Genomic DNA, 14,347 nt, shown 5'->3' with positions numbered 1-14,347 from the left:
TGCTGCAGATAGTAGAGTGTGTCATTTATGAGAGTAGCTCCACAGCTTGAGTTGAGTGCATCAAGTGACTCACAGGCTTGGCTCTATAACTAAATATCTGTTCTGCTTTTTATAGAGCGTCATTGAAAAACAAGTTGCACAACTAACCCCCAAAACTGTTTGGCCTCCAGCACAAAAAGAGAATTTTCAGTGAAGACGCTGATTCACCAAATCTGCAGAGACCTTGGGATTGTTGCCTTTTTTCAGGTCTTTTTTTCAGAGCGCTGTCCAAGGTGCTTCATTGTTTTCTAGTTTTCTTTCAACATGATGACAACTACGGGTAAAGACATTTTCATAATGGTATGGATTCTCCTGGAACTTGCTGAAAACCAACAGACAGTGAAACTGTTCAATGAGCCTTTAAAATTATATAACAAATTATATTGCATATGGCCTTCTGATATGCCAACCCCTCCATCTATTTTCTTCTGCTTATCCAAGTCAGGCTTGCAGGGGGGACTCTTCTAGTTATCATAGGGAAAGAGATGGGGTACATCCTGGGCAGGTTGCCAGTCTGATGCACATTCACACCTATGGCCAATTTGGAATCACCAACTAACCTAACAACCATGTTTTTGCAGTATGGGGGTAAAAACCACAGAGAACCTATTCAGATAAGGCGAGAATGTGCAGATTTGACAAAGAAAGGCCCCAGCCTGGATTTGAAAACAACAGTCTGACGTCACGGTGTTAACTGCATCACCATGTCACCCTATATCAATCCCATTGGTAAATTTGTGACAAACCACTGTTGTAAAAACAACAAAAAAAACAACCTACCTGACAATAAAGTTCTTGCAAGGTTTAAATCAGATTGAAATAGTTTTATTAATTATGATGAAAAAATATGTAAACCGTCTTTATTTGGCTCATGAGATCAATAATAATAAAAATAATAACAGTACCTAAAGATGGCAGCTTATTTTCACCACTTATAGCCACATTTTTTTCTCCTTCTGTCAGTACCCACTGCTCAGAGGTTGACGCTTCACTCAACATCCTCATCACTGTTGATACCACACCAATCCATCTGTCAGTCTCCAATTTCAACTCCGCTCACTCATGACCACAAGATACCTAAACTCCTCCACTTGGGGTAAAAGCTCATCCCCACTCCAAAGTGGGCACTCCACCTTTTTCTGGCTGAGAGACTTGGAGAGGCTAATTTTGATTGCTATCACTTCATACTCGACTGGAAACCACAGGAGTGATAGGGGGAAGTCGCCTTCTGGTAAAGCCAAAAAGCAGAGGTGATCCTCACGCCACCATAGCGGAGACCCTCTGTCTCTTGGCTACATGTAGAAACTGTGTCCATAAAAATTATGAGGAGAATCTGTGACAAAGGGTATCCCCGGCAGAGTCCAACTCCTACCGGGACCAAGTTTGAGTTACTGCTGGTGATGCGAACTAAGCTGTCACCATACAGGGAGAGAACAGCTTCAAACAATGGGCCAAGTACCCCCATTCTCCCACAGAACGCCCCACAGGACACCCCAAGGGGACTTGGTTAAAGGCCCTTTCCGAGTACACAAAACACAATCTTCTGACAGATATAGAGCTTTAAATGATCTATGTTCATTTGATGAGCAAACTAGTGTATTCATGCCATTCCCAATCCCGGATAAGTGGGAGGTTTGCATCAGGAAGGGCATCCAGCATAAAAAAATGTGCCAAATCAAAAATGTGAATCCATCCACTGTGACGAACGCTTGGGAAATAACAGAGCAGTTACCGCAATGAATTAATCTGTTACTAAAGAGTCTATATAATCGGTCTGTTGACAATCCCTGAGAATGAGTACTGTATTAGAACAAACTGCATATAACATAAATCCTCCGTGGCAACACACAAAATAGTAGAATTAATTATTTGCTTGTCAGCCAGCAAGCTTTTCTCTTTCAGTAAACACAATTTTGTTACTCACTGAATCAATCTGAGTTAATCTGAGGGCCTGATCAAGCTGCTGTCCAGAGAACATATGTTCCCAACTGGCTGGTTTACACACTGTCCAGCTGCTCACAGACAGACTATCCTTTAAAACATCTGTCAGCTATTGTCTCTTTCCATTTACCAGAGGTATTGCTGTATCCTCTACACACATCCCGCACAGATATAAACACCTCTGTCACCCGTCTTACATCTGAAGCACTCTATTTTAACACTTGTCTGTATTTATAGAGCAGAGTCGAAAGGCTTGTCACCTGACCAAGCTGCCGAGTGAGGAAAAAGAAGAAAACGGCTTTTATTAGAAGTGATGGTAACCTGCAGAAGACGGCACTCTGTAAAACTATGAAACGCCTGTCCCACAGCGTGAGTGAGAGAAGGGAGGGGGGCACAGTGAAATTGTTTCTCCTTTCTCTGCTGAAGTAATGTCAAAAGTAAGCCATGAAGAAGGGAAGAGACGTAAGAGGCAATCAGACTGTTTTCCCTCTATCTCTCCGGCCCTCAGCATTATTCACTACTTTCTCCTCTTGGCACAGCGATACACACTTATGCGTGTCAACATGATTCCATTCAACACAACTTAAAATGTTTTCCTCTAGCAGAACGAAAGGTCTGAGAATTATGATGGATTGATTTTTTTTCTCTTTTCTCTCCTGCTTTTCAGTCTAATTGCAGGCAGATGATTGCCTTTGTAGCATGCTCTTTAGTCTGTGAATGAGACGCACAGCAAATAATCCTGAAAACCATATTTGTATGGGTGTAGCACTTCCAGGTCCATTGTCCCATTTGGTGCGCCTCTTTTATTTTTACTGGCTTTTGTGTTTGATGTGGATCAAAAATGATCAGACATCCATCTATTAATTGAAGTTTCAAGATGTGGTGGTAAAAAACAGAGCAACAAATGCATAAACTACTGAGAGTATTACAGACACAAGTGAATGCTAAGAGTTTTGGGGAGAAACTAAAAATGCATGCCAGTAATTAGTTGAAGCGATATCCAGCCCGTGCGTTATTATTCCCAAGGTATCAAATATAGCCTTTTTTTGGCATCTCTAAATTACTAACAGAAGGTGTCCTTTGGCATCTGTGCATGATGCACTCTCAACACATCACATATATGTGATAATAAAGAACTTCCTAACACAACATTTAAGCCCACTGGGTAAACTACAGGTGCAGGGGACATATTTTAATCCAAAATCCAACCTTTCTAAACCTAACAAGCAAGTCAGAGTGAAAATAAAAAAACATGTGACAATGAAAAACAAAAATCAGCAATCTTCCATCCATCTCTAAATGTTCAACATTGCTGCAGCAGGTCCGTCACTGCACGGACGCCGAATGACACCTTGCCTGTAATTTCACCTGACAGTGGTTATAAAGGTGAAGACGGAACATAAAAGTGGGACAGGAAAGTAAACTGAGGGAAAATCTGACAGAAAGGCAGCTTTGACAGCCAACTCAAACTGAGCAATAGTAGCAAAACAATTTTTACTCAGGTGTGCACTTGTCAGATTTTGGAGCCTTTTAATGGTTTGCACATTTTCCAACAGCAGCGTGTCTGTATATGCAATGCGTTTGCAATACTAAGCAAACATATTTATGTAGTTGAATTCATAGATATATATTTAAAGTTATATAAAAACATTTATCTGGGAACAAGTAGAAAAATGATATCCAAATGTTTTTCTTGGCCACTTCTTTTATTCAGTTAATATTGATAACGAGGAGCTGCTCCACACATTTGGGATAGTTATGAAAGGAAAAGCCCCAAACCGATAGCATCGTTCATTAAGGCGGGTTTGAAAGCTAAGAAAACTAGAAAACAAATCCTTACTCTGCAGTTCCGTGAATTTACTTCATGAACATAATGAGATGGGAACACAAAAAGCGAGATACTGGAAGACAAAGCTGGATTCCCTGGTGGGTTCTGATATCAAAAACACTTCAGCCACCTACAGTGTGTCCATATGTTTCGAGCTAATGCCTGTACAGCTGGTTCATGAGTTGATTATACACAGACACAGACTATATTACAAAGCAAAGATTTGCTTTCTCTGCTACTTGGAATATTTGCATTCATTTAAATTTGCAGGACTCCAGACAGTTAAAAAAAACCCTCTTTCAATTATTTTCACCACCTGAGCAGTACGGCTGGTAATTAAACTGAACAAATCTAAAATAGGTGTACAGTCCCTTTACTGGAGTATTTGCTTCAACACTTTATATGCTTGCTTAAAAGCTGCGGGCTTGTATGGTGGTCTGTTGGCTTATTGACATTTTAAAACTGTATTCCCACTGATAAACAACAGGCACAGGCTCTGGGCTCCTGACCAGGAAAACAAAACTGTGATGGGATTCATTTTGGACCTGTTGATGGTGGAAGGGAAAACAGGGGGGGAAGGCAAAGGAGGGAGTGAAGTGACTGAGCTATACACTGAGGTGATTAGGGAAAAGACGACAGGATATGTGACAGGATGAAGGTGAATAATACCGAGAAAACGGGAGCAAAAGTGGGCTGGGAGAGGAGGAGGGGTTGGTCTGAAGTGAGCGAGAGGGAGGAGAGGAAGGGAGGCAGGCTAAATCCTCACACCATTATTATCAGGACTCACAGGCAGCCCCTCCTGTGATGGAGTGAGAAGAGATAGAGAGAGAGATACAGAAAAGATGGAGTTATAGAGGAAATGGAAAGCAGGATTACTGGTGTGGCAGCAAAGGCAGATGAGCGGCAGCACAACGCTGAGAGAGAGAAAGAGAGAGAGAGAAACTCTGGTGGGAAAAAAAAAATCAGTGCAACAGGATGAGGACCTGCTAGTGCACAGCCGGCCCGACCCCACAGACCTGCCATCTGCCCCGCTGTTCTCTCCGTGTTCCAGACGCTCCCATCAGCCAACATCTGGATCACCTCTCATCCATATGGCAAAGGGGGCGAGGGGGGGAGGCAAGCCAACACAAATCTTATCCTTCTTTCCTCACCTTTTCTGATTGCACAGGACCTGAGGAGAGTCATCATCACTGGGGAGGGGGATCCCTTACTGTGGAGTACCATCTCTGAGGGAATTGATAACTGGACCGGAGGAGGGAAAAACTTTTGCTTCAAAGATGCAGATGCGTGCACAGGACCCTACCTTATAAGTCTGTGAGATTTACTAACTTCCCGTGGATCTGTCATGTTTCTCACTCCTGAGCAGGGAGAGGGAAAAACAGAACGAGGAGGCGGAGGGGGGGAGGAAGGAAAAGACGGCGGGGAAGCGTCACCGTCTCTTCTGCTGAAGTGTTACCGGCGTCTGTGCCCCTTTCACTGAAGAGGCATTTTATCACTCTCCCCCCTCCTCTTTTGCTTTTCTTCTCATCTGAACAGCGGGAAGCCTGAGGGATATAGACAGAGAGCTAAACACAGTGGGTTTATGCACATATGCACACACTCGCACAAACACACACACACACACAGGCTTGCTGCTCATCCAGGGGCTCCCACACCTCTCGTCTTCTTTCACCCTCCTTCTCCTTCACTTTCCTTTCCTGTCCCACTTTGATGTCCTGTCTTCACCTTCATGACCACTCGCGAATGCGTTGACTGTGACACATGCAGAACAGGAGAAGGAGAGAAGTGAGAGGAGAAGTCGAACAGTTTCAAAGAGAGATTTTTGGAAAATTGGGGATATCACATACACTTACTGTCACGTTGTGAAGTCCTCGAGGGGAGTGTGCAGACATCCAAAGCTGCCAAATACACTCACAGACACAGAAGCACTGATAACCTGCTCGGGCTTGCACTCACGCGGGGACTTGGTCTAAATGCATACTCCTACAGGTGCTGCGAGGAGAGAGAGGCAGGTGCAAAGCAGGTGAAAAGGAAAGCAACAGAAAAAGACACTTGGAGGAAAACATCTGGGAAAAGATGGAGCAGCAGGAGTTCACCCAGAGCAGAAAGCACAGGTAAGTCTGCAAGTCACACATACTCGCTGACACTCATGTCTCTTAATCTGATCCTCTGACAGAAAAATAGAAGTGGCAGGGATGTATGTGGGGCAACAGATAGATACAAGATTGGAGAAAAGCTTTCAGCAAGTGAGAGTATAGACACACTGCATGGATGCAGGAATACTATGATAAGTGAAGAGTTTCCTTGAGAGAAAGCTCCTGTTTGCTGCTGACAGAAACAGAGCAGCCAGTTGTTACTATAAGAAGAAATACTGTAAGAGGACATATTAGCATTTTTCACTCTGGGGTTTGGCGGTTAGCAGCTTTGTAGATGTGCATGTGCGTGTGCATGTGTTTCTGTGTATTTGTATGTGTGTACTTGTGTGTGTGTGTGCGTGTGTGTGCAATTCCTCCCCACCTGTATGCAAGCTTCCTCAAAATGACTCATTTACTTATGGATTATGAATGTTTCACTTGCAGAGTTTTGCTGCTGTGTCACTTATTTGGTAATGCTCATTGATTTCTGTCATAAGCCGTAGGTAGAGACTCATTCTTCTACATTAGTGACAGAGGCTTTCTGCTCCAGTTTGCATTCAGTTTATCGTGGAGCAGCACAATCTAGCACAGTTTGTTTAAAACTACTTAATCCACAGGCTAGTGGTTCCCCAAACAGGGGTTTGAGGCCCTCCGAAAGCTCACAAATTTAATCTGACGGCCACAAGATGTTTAATCGGACAATAAAATGTTTTTTTTTCCTGTTCTATTAATATTGATTCACTGGGTCTATAAATACAATGCTGGCATATGGTTTTTGAGCTATATATACACCTGTTCTCAGCATGGCATCTCTGAATTTGGAAGAGTTCTACAGACAAATTTAATGGATCACAAGCTCCTGGAAAGTAAATAAAATGTATGTTAATAATGTATTATCATGATTTTTACTCAAGCAGTGGTACTCAGGGGTCTTTGACCAATCTGAGGACCACAGTGTGGCAAGAGACATTTTAAACAAGTACAAACAGAAGTAATAATAAAATTAAGTATTTCTGAAATACTATAATTCTTCTGAAAAAGGTTGAGTAAAACACTACATTACAAAGTTTGTGTTGCGAACAGTTACCGCTGTGGTTCCTTTTTGGGGGTTTAGGCCACATAAGGACCCTAAAAGTTCCACACTAATGTAATATTTCTTGTGATTTTTGACAAATCTTTTTATGTACATATTAATATATACAATTTCATGTATGGTTTTGTGAGAGTGACAGTGTCTCTTTTAAGAAGGTGTGGCATGCAAATTGGGTGTCTCTGAGGTTTTGATTGCTATACATTTGAGCAGCTGAGGGCTAAGCAGATTTAGACGCGCTCTTACCATGTCAGCGTCAGTCACGTCTGCCGATACATCTGGCTTGCAACGATTTCCTTTTAAAGCTGTCAAATCTTTATGTGCGAAATCGGGAACCTACTGAGAAATGAGGCTGTGAAGCTAGCTGTTAAAATCCTTATTATGATAATTTTAAGTGGCAGACATGTGATGTGTTTTATAATAAGCTCAGAGGTTAAGCATGACACACTAATTTATTCATATTGTGAGCTTGGTTTGTATGTGGAAGGCTGATTGGCTGTAGTAACTGTATGCGAACATGAGGATGAGAGAGCTCACATATCAACTTAGCTTCTTTAAGTCATTCAGACGGAGGAATAAAGGGATAAGGGAAAGGATGTTGACAGAGTGGCTGTGCCCAGTGGACAGTTATTGGTCATATACATAGCTGTTACTTTAGGAAATGGTAATGGAAGTGCTTCATTGAGTGGATTCTCAATAATCTGCACATGACTGAGTCCCTCAAGTCTTTCCACTTGGCAGCCATGTTTTTGTTAACACTTCATTTCTCTTTCAGATATACACAAAAGAACGGAGAGTAACAAAACAAACCAATGAAAATCACCACATCACCCCACGAACAGTCTGATTTACTTTGTCTCTGCAGTCTGTTTCTGTGACATCAGTATTTCAGCCTTCACCTTGTCATTATCATGTGAACATGGTCCATTTCTTCCGTTTCTCTCAACACAGTTCCTCATGAAGTGGTACCTTATGAGTCAATTACTCCATAACATATATTTCACTCGCTACTTTCAGCCATTTACAGGCTGATAACATTTTAAACAAATATGTGTCTTCTCTTGGCACAGTATTTTGCTATCTTACCTAACCACAACACCATATGTGACCATAGGATATCGTAAACCAGAATGTTGATAATAACCTAAAAATTTACATTTACCGCTCCAGCATGGTTGTGTTACTGATGTGTTTTCCCAACACTGTTTTCTCCAACTACCTGATGATGTAGTAGATTGTTGTTTTTGCCATATGTGCAACTATTCAGAAATATTCATGCCCATTTCTTTTTCCCATTTCTATTCAACATGAAGTGCTGCATTCCTTTTCTTTTCCACTAACTCTTGATGTAATGTAGATATTGCCCAATATTACTTGAATTGTAGACTTCTAATATGGTTGTAATTATGCCATTTTTTTCTCAAAACTTTTGTAAGCATCAAAATATTCTCTAAGTTTTAACAATGCCATACCTCTTATACAGTTTCAAAGCTGCAGAGTTTCAAATTGGCAGCCATCATGGGCTTGATATGCTTTCTGATTTAGGGGGATTGGGGATATGATGTGTGTCATGCTGCAAGGATCATTTTACCTATTTTACACTGGCTAATTCCTATCTGCCTAATCTAGAATCGGAAATACAGGGTTCCTTGTTTCAAGTGAGAAAACATGGCTTATCCAAATAAACTGTATGTGATGCAAACATGTAAAATCCACGACAGTACATAATGTCTTTCTGAGAGTGGGCATAGCCACTCTATACACCACTGAACAGCCATAACATCACGCCCCAAATATTTTCTAGATTGTCCTTTGATCGACCATTTGGGGCATGGCCATGGGAACTCTGGGAGTGTGCCGTGGTGTCTGGCACCAGGTTGTTGACAGAACATCCAGTGGGATGTCCTGTCCTGTGGGTTGCAGGACAGCGTCTCTGTGGATCGAGCTTTTTTGATCGGATTGGGATCTGGGGAGTTCAGAAGCTGGGTCAAAGCCTTGGGTCTCTGTTGTATTCCAGAGCACTTGTGTGATTGGGCGGGGGCATTGTCCCACTTAATGAGGCCAGTGCTGAGGTTGCAGAGATACTACCATGGCAGATATGCTTGGTCTACAGCAACACATAGGTGGCACCCACATCAATGTCAGGACCCAAGGTTTTCTAGTATTTCATGTAACAAAAGTATCACGTTTATTAAGTTCACTTGTCGGTGGTGTTGCAATTAGAGCAATCAGTATTGCATCTAAAATTCTTTGAATCAGGTATTCACTGGGAATTTCCACTGTCAGAATATCAGTATCAGGAAATGAAATTACTCTGCAGAATAAAGGCTCATTTTGGGATTTCTTGGACCCTAGCTCTGTATAAATGGGCTCTAGAGATTCCTAACGTTTCCTGCAGCTGTCAGAGCACTGTGCATGCTGTATGTTGATGAGAGGATGTTCGTTTTTACTACATTAATTTTACCCACTAATTCAGGCTCCCTAATTAGTGCCGTGGAATTCTTTTTTTCAACAACACCTTTGAAACTAAGGCTTTTAAAAAATTATTTTTATAATTCTCACATACTAATCAATAATACCAAAAATGACTATTGGATTAGATATTCCTTTTTTCTCAGTAATGATACCAATAATGCTGTTTTTACCTCCTCCACCTGCACACAGGGAAGCACACAGCCTCTTCCCTCATTAGCAGATTAAGTAGTTTTCACAACATGAAACAACACTTTAGGAGGAATTTAGGGGAGGTCAGTAATGCTGTGTTCCAACAACACTGAAGTATCAGTTATCATAAGTGTTAACCACAAGCCAGTGTTCTCCTAGTTATGGTGTTGGTCCCAAGCCCAGATAACTGGGATGTTTGCATCAGTAAGAACATCTGGTATAAAATCTTTGCCAAATCAAACATACAGATACAAATTGCTATGGAAGGTCCTGTAGAAGTAAGTGAACAGCTGAAAGTATCTTTATCCAATAACCACATTAGCTGTCAAGTTATCATTAAGCAGTGCCTGATGGCTGTGGCCAAAAACAAATGAGCTAGGCAAAAATGCTATCAGTGCTACCCACTGGTAATGTCAATTTAAAAAAATATTTTTTTTTTGCCCCTGTGATATCAAAAATCGTATTAAGCATTGAATAATTTCCTGGGTATCAGTATTGAGCTTGGATTTCTTGTATTATGAGAACCCTACAAACAAGGCATGCTGATAATTTTCTGATGATGATGATCCTCATCCCATCAACTAGTTCCAATCTGCTTATTCCCCTCGAGAATAGAGGGAGGCTGTCATATCCCAGCTGAGAGAGAGAACTGACTTACACATCAGCTTAACATGTAGTCCAGTATTTGATTGATAATGTTAAAAACAAACATTACTGCAGACTGTGAAACAAGCCCACTTATAGGCTTATGAGAACTCAGATGTGTGTCAGTGTTTTCCCCATTGTTATAGAGAAATTACATAGAAAAATAACATTTTAATTTGTGATGACAGATTGTGCAGCAATTAATCGGCTAAAAGGCCACATGAGAGTTTTGATTGTTCCACTATTGTAGCATCAGCAGAGAGGTGAAAAGTTCAGTACAAAAAGTAGCTTCCTACTTTAGCTATGATTAATTTGATCAGTTCTCAGAGGGCGGCAGGCTTGAAATATTCTGTACTTATTAGGCAAAGATATTACGAAAAACAACAACCGTAAAAAACAAACAAAAACCCCCCACAAAAAAAACCAATGATTATTTTATATGAGACACTGTCTATTAGGTATGTTGTTTGTTTTTGTTTGTTTGTTTACTAGTCAAATTAACCAGAAACCATTCTTTTTATACTTCTCATTGTTCTTGTATTTCGCAGCTGTTTGATTGTTTTTTTTATTAACAGTGATGGCAAGAGGAATTTGGATTCACGTTGTCGTGTTGATGCTGAAGCATGCCTACCTAAGTCCCAGTGAGAGAGTTTATCACACATGAAGAGCTGCACTCCATCTGGAAATTTCCATAATAATAAAAAAAACCTGTGCATGCACTACCATGCTCATTCGCTCAAACTGTGCATGTGAATATAAACCTTAAAAAAAGGGCAAAACATCCAAGGATTTGGGGAAAATGTGTGTACACACTTACTGACAATCTGCTGTCTGACATCTTCACATCTTCACATTTATCTTTCATTGACTGCATCTTCTCTAAAACAAGCCATGTGATTTTTATAATTCATTTAAAAAGACCACAAGTCAGTTGTTGTGTGTTAAGTTTAGACACATTGTGGCCTTCTCTTATGTTCACATCCTTTGTGTGTCATAATCATACTCTTGCTGCCAATCTAGAGCAGAGACACCCACTCCCTCAACTTCCTACCCACACGTACACACAGACACTCGCACACAAACACACTGCTAATCTCTTTTTCCAGAGATTACACTGGTAAATGAACACTTGACCTGCTCTCTAGTCATATGATCCACACAGGCTATTTCCATCTTTTGCAGATATCCTCTGGTTTCCCCTCCACCACATTTAACATTTGGAGGTATATTTACATTAAACCCGTTACTGACTTTGTGTGTGTGAGCTTGAATTAATATAATTTCAAGCAAAATTCAGCAAGCATTGTGTAAACAGTTTATTATTCACTCTGGTAGAAGGAAATGAAAAAGTAAATTATGAAAGTTTATGACAGATTTGCAAGTTAATTTCACATTCATGCATAAAGCATTGAGTTATGGCACAACTAAGAGTTAATTTTCACAACAAGCAACCTTTATTTGTCATTATACAGAGTACAACACGTAGTGAAATTCTTGTGTCCGAGCTGCGGACAGGCTGCAGGGCTTGTTTTTTTTTTTTTTTGCTTTGCACGGGGGGGTCTAGCCAGGACCCTTACTAGATACCGGGTGGGAATCAAACTTGTGACTCCCGCTCCGAAGGTGTGTAGTCTTACCAATACACTATCCAGCTGCACAATTTTACTTCTAATTTTCCCTTTTAATCCTCTAGCTATTGGAGATGCGGTGTAATTTCTTTTAAATGACAAATATGTTCCAGAATATGAACGTCTTTTGATCCACAGGCTTTAATAATGTTTCGCAAAAAACAGCTCTTACCCTTGAAGATATAACATTTTCTCTCAGTACAATATTAATCTTACTGTGTAACATCCAAATTGTAAAATGAACATTATGTGTGATAATTAGGAATATTGCCTACGTTTTCTGCTTCAGATATTAACGAAGGTCAGTATGTGTTTCTTTATTTGCCTTTTATTTCACATATTTGAAATATAATCAGCTGTTCTTTGTCTATGGCTTTCAGTTTAAGTATGCTGCTTGGGGGACTAAAGTGCTAATTTTTAGTATCCAAATAACACAACAATTTACATTAACATATAATTATTCACTGGAAACAAAAGCCCCTTTTCTACTACTGCCTAATCGGATTGACTCGCCACTGATCGATTACTTTTTCATTACAATCCACTGATACCTAACCTGCGTGGCTGTTGTGAAAGCAATGCACCCCCCCCGACACGAACACTACAAAAAAGGTGAACGAGGCAAGAATATCCCTGCTGCTCGCTCTGTGGCTTTTCGTTAGACTCAGATGAACACCGCGTTGTTTTTTGTGGCTATTTCGCTTGTTGTCGGGCCTAAAAAAATTGCGGTTTAATTTTCGTGAAGGAGAAGCTCTCATGACTCATCGAGTGAGGCTACTGTCCAACCAATCGGTGGCATGCAGCCTGATGACGTCACATTTTAGTACCTGCTCTGATTGCTTGGAACACCTGGCGAACAGGTACTAAGAGAGTACCTGGTGCCAGGTAATGGAAACCCCCCAAACCGTGGCGAGCCGCACTGAGTTGATTCAAATAGTGTAGGGGTTTTTTATGATAGAGAAAACAAATATGCTCTAATTATAAATATTCACATTTTATTTTAAAAATGAAAGAATTTCAAATTAGTTTTTAATGGTGCCAGGGACCTCAACTCTCTGGCCAAGAGATTAAAGGCTGCTGCGCCCAGGCAGTAAACACTTTTCTTTGCGGGCCATAACATGATTAACATGATTGGCTGAAAGACTTGAGGGTGTGTTGTTTAAGGTCTGATACCGGCTCATATTTCACCTCCTGTAGCTTTCTGGGCATCTCCAGAAAACTGGAGAGGTTGGATTTGTTAAATTGTTGACCTAGCTAAAATGAACTGACAAAATGTCACAATATGCAGATGACATTCGATAATAATTTTCTAATATGTGCTGCACAAATTAAAAACATGCCGCATCGCAGAGCTTTTGAAGCTTAGAAAATGTCAGTAAAATGGCCAGTGTGGGACTGCTGACCATTACAATCAATAGAATAAAAGAAAACTGACAAATATAAAGCAAAACTTGAAGAAAAAAAGTCTCATTGTCCATCAGTCCCATTTTAAACACAATGGTTTATTTCTGGAATAAATCTAATAAGGATAAATTGCCTTTCAAGGGGTCAAACTGCATATTTATTGCTATGGGCACGTAAAACCCAGGAGCCTACAAACTTATTAAGATGAATGATTGATATGCCAGGAGCATGAAGTGTGTTGGAGAGATGGGACACATTTAACCCAGTGTTGCTTTGAATCAAAGCTGAGAGGTGCTGTTAATTATCAGGGTGTCTCTGATGGCCGCAGATGAAACCAACACGCTATCTATTCTGTCCTACCTATTAAGTACTGTGTGAGTGTTTGTGTGGAGATCCTTATTTGCTATATGAAAGCCCACCTGGTTTAATCAAAGGCTCAAGGTTATTGATTAAATAGGAAATGATCTTCAAACAGCAAATGCAAAGTTGAGTTGTACTGTGAATGCATGCCAAACATTAGGTTTTAATTAAAGCGACGACCATTTTAGAAGACCAAGTACAAAGAAATATAATTTTTACTTTTCAAAAAAGTTACACGCCACTTTGCCTTCCAAACATCCTTAATTCTTTGTGATTGCTCTGCACAGTTGGTCCCTGAGCCTGGAAGCGCCAGAGGTTTCTTCCTGTTAAAAGGGAGTTTTTCCTTCCCACTGTTGCCAAGAGTTCGCTCAAAGGGCATTGTTGGAGTTTTCTCTCTATTATTATATGGTCTATACCTTACAATTTATAGATCATTGATGCGACTATTGTTGTGATTTGGTGCTATATAAATAAAACTTAGTTGAACTGAATTGATTTGTGCATCCATAATGTGACTCTCCTGTTAGACTTAGAGAGACTTAGAGCTTTTTATTGTCATTGTGCAGTTTCTTGCACAGCGAAATTGGGTAGCTGGACCACAAAGGTGCTAAAGTAA

The 14,347-nt window shown here is 40.5% G+C and overlaps 1 protein-coding gene across 2 annotated transcripts in view; it reads left to right on the top strand.

Moving 5' to 3' along the window:
• Positions 1-4,584: 4,584 nt before the first annotated feature.
• LOC113028189 (glutamate receptor ionotropic, NMDA 2C-like) overlaps positions 4,585-14,347 on the top strand; it is a 60,914-nt gene continuing 51,151 nt past the window's right edge. Inside the window, exons 1-2 of one of the 2 annotated variants that reach the window (XM_026178255.2) lie at positions 4,585-5,382; positions 5,798-5,922. The gene's annotated coding sequence lies outside the window, so the exon portion shown is untranslated. Of the gene's footprint in view, positions 5,923-14,347 lie in introns of both variants that reach the window. The other variant, XM_026178254.2, reaches the window with a different exon arrangement.

This window comes from Astatotilapia calliptera, chromosome 8 (genome assembly GCF_964374335.1).
Source record: "Astatotilapia calliptera chromosome 8, fAstCal68.1, whole genome shotgun sequence".
Taxonomy (NCBI): domain Eukaryota; kingdom Metazoa; phylum Chordata; class Actinopteri; order Cichliformes; family Cichlidae; genus Astatotilapia; species Astatotilapia calliptera.
The sequence above is the reverse complement of the archived record's forward strand: the minus strand, read 5'-3'. Positions and strand labels throughout refer to the sequence as shown.